The sequence below is a fragment of the Corvus moneduloides genome, chromosome 1 (genome assembly GCF_009650955.1).
Source record: "Corvus moneduloides isolate bCorMon1 chromosome 1, bCorMon1.pri, whole genome shotgun sequence".
Taxonomy (NCBI): Eukaryota; Metazoa; Chordata; class Aves; order Passeriformes; family Corvidae; genus Corvus; species Corvus moneduloides.
The window spans coordinates 147568218-147575288 of record NC_045476.1 but is presented as its reverse complement, the minus strand read 5'-3'; positions in this window follow the sequence as shown (position 1 = coordinate 147575288).

Below are 7071 nucleotides of genomic sequence, written 5' to 3'. Positions count from 1 at the left end.
TGAAAAGAAAAAAAAAAAAAAAAAAAAGACATGGCTTTGGAGAAAAAAAAGAGGCCTGGAAAGAAGGCAGTGAAAAATCCCAGCTGGAGAAAAGATCTCAGGGGTCAAGGGATATGCGTGGAAACAACTGCCAGGGGGTGCTCAGGGACCTTGGTCTGTAATGCCTGAGGCCAGTAGCCAGGAGCAGTGGCACACAAAGATCCAACATGACTTTGGCTCCAGCATTCCTGGACCAGCCATGCCCTCCCTGCTGGGAAGGGAAGCCAAGACCTACTAAATATAATGCTGGGGGTGAGCAAGTCCATGTGAGATAATCTAATAGAGTGAAACCACTAATCTTGTTGGTTCTCGAATGAACCAAAGTAACCAGATCCACTATGGGCTGTTGGTTCCTCTGCCTTGCCCACGAACATGACAGGGTAGTATCCTATAGCCTGCAGCAGTGTCCCTACCTTTCTGAACAAATGCTGTCTGTTTGACACTGATGCACAAAGGCTCTGGATGTATTAGACTAATGTGAATATAGCTTTTTTTAGGATTTGCCATGGTGACTGTGACCATTATCATGACCTCCTGAAGACAGGTACAATAAAGTACCCACATGTGAAATATTCTGCCTGCATTTATGCAGCATGCTCATCTGACGTCTCCAGATTGCTCTGTAACCCATTTTATATACCCCAGAGGCTCCCACAGTACAATCACCTAGCACTACCTGCAAATATTCACCACCACCGCTTCCCAAGCTACTCACTTCTGTAAAGCTACGACAGGCAGGCAGGATGTGGCTTGGCAGCCCCAGTCCTGTCCCGTAAAAGAATTGGGCAGGAGAATGGACATGGGCTGCACTCTCTGACACCCCATCCTCCATGCTACCAGGGCCAGCCTAGACTCCAATTAATTGAGAAGGCTGACAGCAAACAACAATCTTTAAAAATGACAAATTATTCCTTCAGTAAATGCAGGTAAATATCCAGCTGCCAAGAAACATAAAGACTGCCTCTGGTTTTAATTGTAAGCTCTTCCTAAGTTACCTGAAATGAATGTCCAGACCATATGCTCACAGTACCACATCTGCCCTGCCTACTTGCCCAGAAAATAACCCTAAGATTCTCTTTTCTTAAAATTCAGCCCTGCTGAAAGGGAATGCTACCCCATGCAGATGAAATTACATATTTGGCAGCCTAAGCCAGGGTGCATGGTGGGCTGGTTTTTTAAAAAAAAAATGTACATGGAAAAGTAATAAGTAGAAGAGATACAGCACCCTTCCACCTTATTCTGATTCTGAACTGTTTTCTGATGTGAAGTTTTTGGCCAGGTCCACCACCTGATTACAGAGCTATGGATTTTGAACCTAAAAGAGATGGAACACTTATGAAGAATTACACATGTCTCTTTCCCTGTTCCTCCCTATTTCTCCCCCATAAGCCCTTTAGGCAGCTTACTTGAGCATTAGTTTACTGTGGGATTGATCTATCTACTTGTGTTCCTGTTAGCAGGGCTTCTAAGAAGGTTGTGCTGTGCTTATGTTAAGAGTTGTGGACTTCTGGGTCAGAGCTGACCGGATCCTAATGCACCTAGAGGGCAAGCAGGGCACACAGTGTTTAAATTTGGGTATTACTTTTGCTCAAGTACTTTAGAATCCTGTACTTAGGAGTCAAATTTAGGGTTGTGAATGTTACACATTTGGAGCCCTTATTAGAGCAATATAGTATCCATAGTGCCTTTCTTACTGAAAGGAAGATGACCAGTAACACAGTAATAAAATAAAAAAACCTAATGTAGTAGTAAATAAAGCAGTAATTCAAAGTTTACAATATAACAAAAGACAAAACCACAATTAAAATTAATTCCACAGAAACTGGTAAACTTCTGCAGGTAGTACTTCACATACATGAATGTGACAAAAAATTATTTTACCCTCCCTTAGTCAGAAAAAGCTCAGGGAAAATTTTACGTTTCAAGAAATGTATCCACTTGCTACATAATGCTTAAAGTTTACGACCCTTTTACCAAAGTCCTCATGAAAAAAATCCTCTCAATTTTCTATGAATTAAAAAGGTTCTAAAAAGATTTTAAAATATTGAAACTTGGAGGTAAATGTCTTAAGCTAAGATAGTTACAAGCTCCATTTCCTGAACAATGAAAAGGGAAGCAAATATTTAAATCCAAAGGCAGAAAATGTATCTGAAAAAAAAGGCCATTTAAAAGAAGAGGTCATGAAACTCATGCCTATAACCAGATTTATATCAACTTCAGATGGTTTTCAAATGATTGTTTCAAAAAGTCTAGTGATGTATGTATCACCTTCAACTCAGATTTTCATGTACCATAAATTCATTCCATAACTGCTTAATATTTCATAATTGAACCTAAACTGATCCAACAGTCAAGGATAGAAAAAGAATATACAGTAAGAGCTGCTTGCTGTTCACTGGCATGTAGAGTTCTTTTCAGACATAAACTTATCAGGACCCAAGGCAGTGGTCTGAAGCTGTGCCAGGTGAGGTTTAGGTTGGATATTAGAAAAAGGTTCTTCACCCAGAGGGTGGTTGGGCACTGGAACAGCTCCCCAGGGAAGTGGTCACAGCACCAAGCCTGACAGAATTCAAGAAGTGTTTGGACAATGTTCTCAGACACATGGTGTGACTCTTGAGGATGGTGCTGTGCAGGGCTGGGAGTTGGACTTGACGATCCTTGTGGGTCCCTTCCAATTCAGCTTATTCTGTGATACTGTGAAAATAATATTCACTACAAGTTGTTGCACATTCATTATATTGAAGCTTTTTCATAATAGCCTATTATTTTTCCCAAATATCCTGGGGATACAAGATTTAAAAATATTTACCACTGGGAAATTTCACTTTTCCCCCTCCTTTTTATTTCCCTTTTTGTCTTTTTTTTTTTTTAATAAATCAAAAGAGTAACAATTTCCAGTTACTTATTACATGACTTATTGTATCTCTTAATGTATAAAAGCTATTTTGAAAAATAACTTTTTAACATGCTTATTTTGAAAAGCCTCATTTTTTTCTCTGTTCTCCAGCTCAAGTATACTTGAACTCCAATGGTTTTTCTTCAAATCTCTCTCCTGTGAACAACTTGGGATTGGAAAGCAAAGCTGGTTTCTATCATGCTCATCCATCATCACCAATAATAAAGATCTGCGATTAAATTATGCCCTGCCTCACTGATTCCAATACTCTGGGATAAAAAGCTTTACTTACAATTTCCTTTGCCTTGTTTTGTATATCTAAAGTACACTATGTCATACTTATAGAGCCAAATTCATTTATTCCTTAGCAATCCAGCTAAGCTCACTGAAGTATTCTGTAATTCCCAGACATAGTTCTGCCTTACAACAAGCATTTAAAGTCTCTCTTGAAAGCATAGAATTGGACAAGCTGGTAATATTTGAGATACATTTTTTATTTTCAAATAAAATTATACTTTCTTCTATCTTTTCTTGTTACCTCGATGAACATAATCAATGCTGTACCATAGGGTGGAAAGGAAAGGACTATTCCTATGTAAAAGGTTCCCTTCTCCATTCCTTTCATATTACTATATTGTCTAAAAAAATCAAGGTCATAGACCAAGATCAAGCCCATATTATATTGTTTTCTTCACAACTATCATTTCAACCCTATCATGTCACAGTATATTATGATATCTGATGTAACCTTTAAGAGGATATCAGTCAGCAGAGACATCTGCTTTTGCAGGAGATAAACCTCCTAAAACTTTTATTCCAACAGGTATCTTGGAAGTATAAACCATGAGAAAGGTAATATTTTTCCCTGCAAGTGGAATATAAACATAAACCCCCTTTCCCTGTGAAATAACTATCTCTTTGCTTTGTCTTATTCTTCTCAACCACCTTTAGGGAGGTGAGGGGGAAGTATTTTATTTACCTATTTTACGAAAACCTAAGTTTGGCTGAAAACCTTGACAAAGAATACTTTAGAACTTATTGACTGACTTCACTGGATTCAAATTATCAGTGAACATTGCAACACATTAACTTCATAAATTGTTTGTGTTTTTTTATAAGAGAAATAGTTCAAAAAAGACAGCAACCACCACATTGAAAGTTGAGGATAGAGCCTAACACAGTCTAGAACCCATTGGTAAAGTACCATCAGGTAAGTATTTCTGCCTTTGGCTTTTTAATATGATCATACTTTCAGGTGAGGAAAACCTGCTTATCCTAGTTCACTAGGAAAATGCAGAGTAACACCACTAATTTAATTATAATTACATTAGACAAGTTCTTTAATATTCTTAAACCAGAAAAAGTGTATCAAATAACTATAAAGTTATAATGTGGTACAGAATCACAGAATGAATTAGCTTTGAAAAGACCTCTGAGATCATTGAGTCCAACCTATGACTAAACACCACCACATCAACTAGACCATGGCACTGAGTGTCACATCCAGTCTTTCCTTAAACACCTCCAGGGACAGTGACTCCACCACCTCCCTGGGCAGCCCATTCCAGCGACTAATCACCCTTTCTGGGAAGAAATTCTTCCTAATGTTCAACCTAAACCTCCCTAGGCACAGGTTAAGACTGTGTCCTCTTGTCCTGTCCCTAGTTACCTGGGAGAAGAGCCCAAACCCCACCTGGCTACACCCTCCTTTCAGGGAGTTGCAGAGTGACAAGGTTCCCCCAGCTCTCTCGGCCTCTCCTCATAGCACTTGTATTCCAGACCCTGCCTCATCTCCATTGCCCTTCTCTGGACCTGCTCCAGCACCTCAATGTCCTTCCTGAATTGAGGGGCCCAGGACTGGACACAGCAGTTGAGGTGTGGCCTCACCAGTGCTGAGTACAGGAGGACAATCCCTGCCCTGGTCCTGCTGGCCACACTATTGCTGATACAGGCCAGGTGTCACTGGTCTTCCTGGCCACCTGGGCACACAATGGCTCATGTTCAGTTGCACCAGCACTCCCCAGGGTCCTTTTCCACTGAACCACATTCCACTACTTGCATTTTGGACTCTTGTGTTTCCTCATTTTTTTTCCATATAGTTTAAATAGCACATCAACATAATAATGGTTTTTATGATGATTCAGCTGAATTATGAGATATCCTTACTGTAAATTTGCATGCTATCCAGAAATAGTTGACAGCAATGAATTCCTCTAGATGATACATTCTTGATTTTAGAAATACTTCTGTTTTAAGCAGTGTAAAAATATTTATGGAATGCAGGATTTAAAACTTGTTTTCAGATACTAAGTCAAAAGAAAGACAGAAATATAATTTCTGAATTACAAATACCAAAATAAAAAAAAGCCCAGAACAAGTTACATAAGGTTTGAATCATATCAAAGGATGTGGAAGAAGTTAATAGATTCAATTTCCCTTTGATCATGTGAGACAGAAAAATACTTTACTATGATTTCCTAGTGATTGTTTACTTCTAACAATTCAAAGAATGTTGGATTCCACTGTCATGTTAACAATAAGATAAATGGCAACCAATTATGTAAACAAAATCCTTTAGATGAAATTTCTTCACTCTTCAGGAATTATGAAATCAAAATACTTAACCCAAGCAAGATACATTCCTGTTGATTTTCTTAAGATAACCTTCTAGATAATTCTAGCCAAATGGCTTTTATTTCATTAACCAAACTAGCAATCTTATGTACATTGGTGCTAAGGATCTTAAGTACAGTGGACTGAATTTCCAGAAGGGAAGTAGGTTAAAGCACTTCAGCCTCAAGCCTGTTCTATGTCAAAAATGAAATTTGGCCTAGAGGTACTATGCCTTGTATAATTCTTCAGTCAGGTGTCTGTGCAAGAGTTCAAAATAAACTCAAATTTCCTGTTATTCAGTTAAGACTTGCTTAGACTGTTTCGCCATGATAACTTAAATGTATTTTAGAACAATTTGCACCAAGAGGGTGAATATCTATCTCACTAGATGATACAGCTAAAGCAGTCAGACACCCTCTTCTTAAAACAGCAATCCTCTGTGCACAGAGTATGTTTCACTTAGGGAATTTAAACCAGTTTTCCTGATACTTTGCCTTGGCACAGAACTGTTTTAATGGTCTTTCTCTAAAGGGCTCTCCCCAGCTAGTTCTTTACACCTTTTCACTCATTACTGTACCCATTTCTTGCAGACAGTCACTCATCAGCTGGAACCAAGCACTGCAAGGGGCCTTGGATGCTTTTGCATTTTGTAGTGCTGAGTGTCTTCCGCTGGCAGTTCCCCAGCCTGCCTTCCAGTGGCAGCTCTGTAACCTGACTGTCATGAGGAGAAACCAGTGGCAAGTTTGAACAGGCCTTGGTGAAACCCACATAGTTATTATGGGAGAAATAATATAGGAAGATAGTTTTCACCATTAGAGATTATGTATGTCATCAGTGTTATGTAGGTATCAAAGTAAACGGTACCTACAACTACTACGAAAAATACAAGGTTGTCTTGCAGATAAAAAGGGATTCTTTCTCACAGATGATGTTCTGAGAAGAGTATTACTAACACAAAATTACACATACCACAGACTTCTATGAAAGTGTTAACAATTCGGTGTCACGTGAAGAATTACTTAATTCATGCTGCATACTTCTTTTGCCTTTACAGGGTATCATTAAGATGCAATGATGTCTTACCTCTAAAAACCAGGCTGTCACATCCTTAATTCTATTGCCTTTACATCCTTCTGTTAAGGTGGGGAGAACATCACTGGCTACCTGAATAATGGCTTAGTAAATGTTCTTATTCCTCACCTCTCTTTACATTTAAAACAAAGCATCCAAGTCAAAATTAACCTGTACTACAACTATATTAACTTGCTATTCCACATGAATAGCTATTGTAGCTACCATAGACATAGTCTGTAGCTATATGAATCACTAAACAAATTATTATGCCTCTGCTCATGAAAGGAAAAGTTGCCTGATGACAAAGGTTTTAGTCATGCTTTATGAGAAGAGATGAGGCTTGACTTACTAAACTCAACTATGCGCCCTGACAAAAATCTCTAGAAAACTTACAAAGTATAACAGGAAAAGAAACCTTTTATCCTTCTGATGAGTTAACATTGTGAATC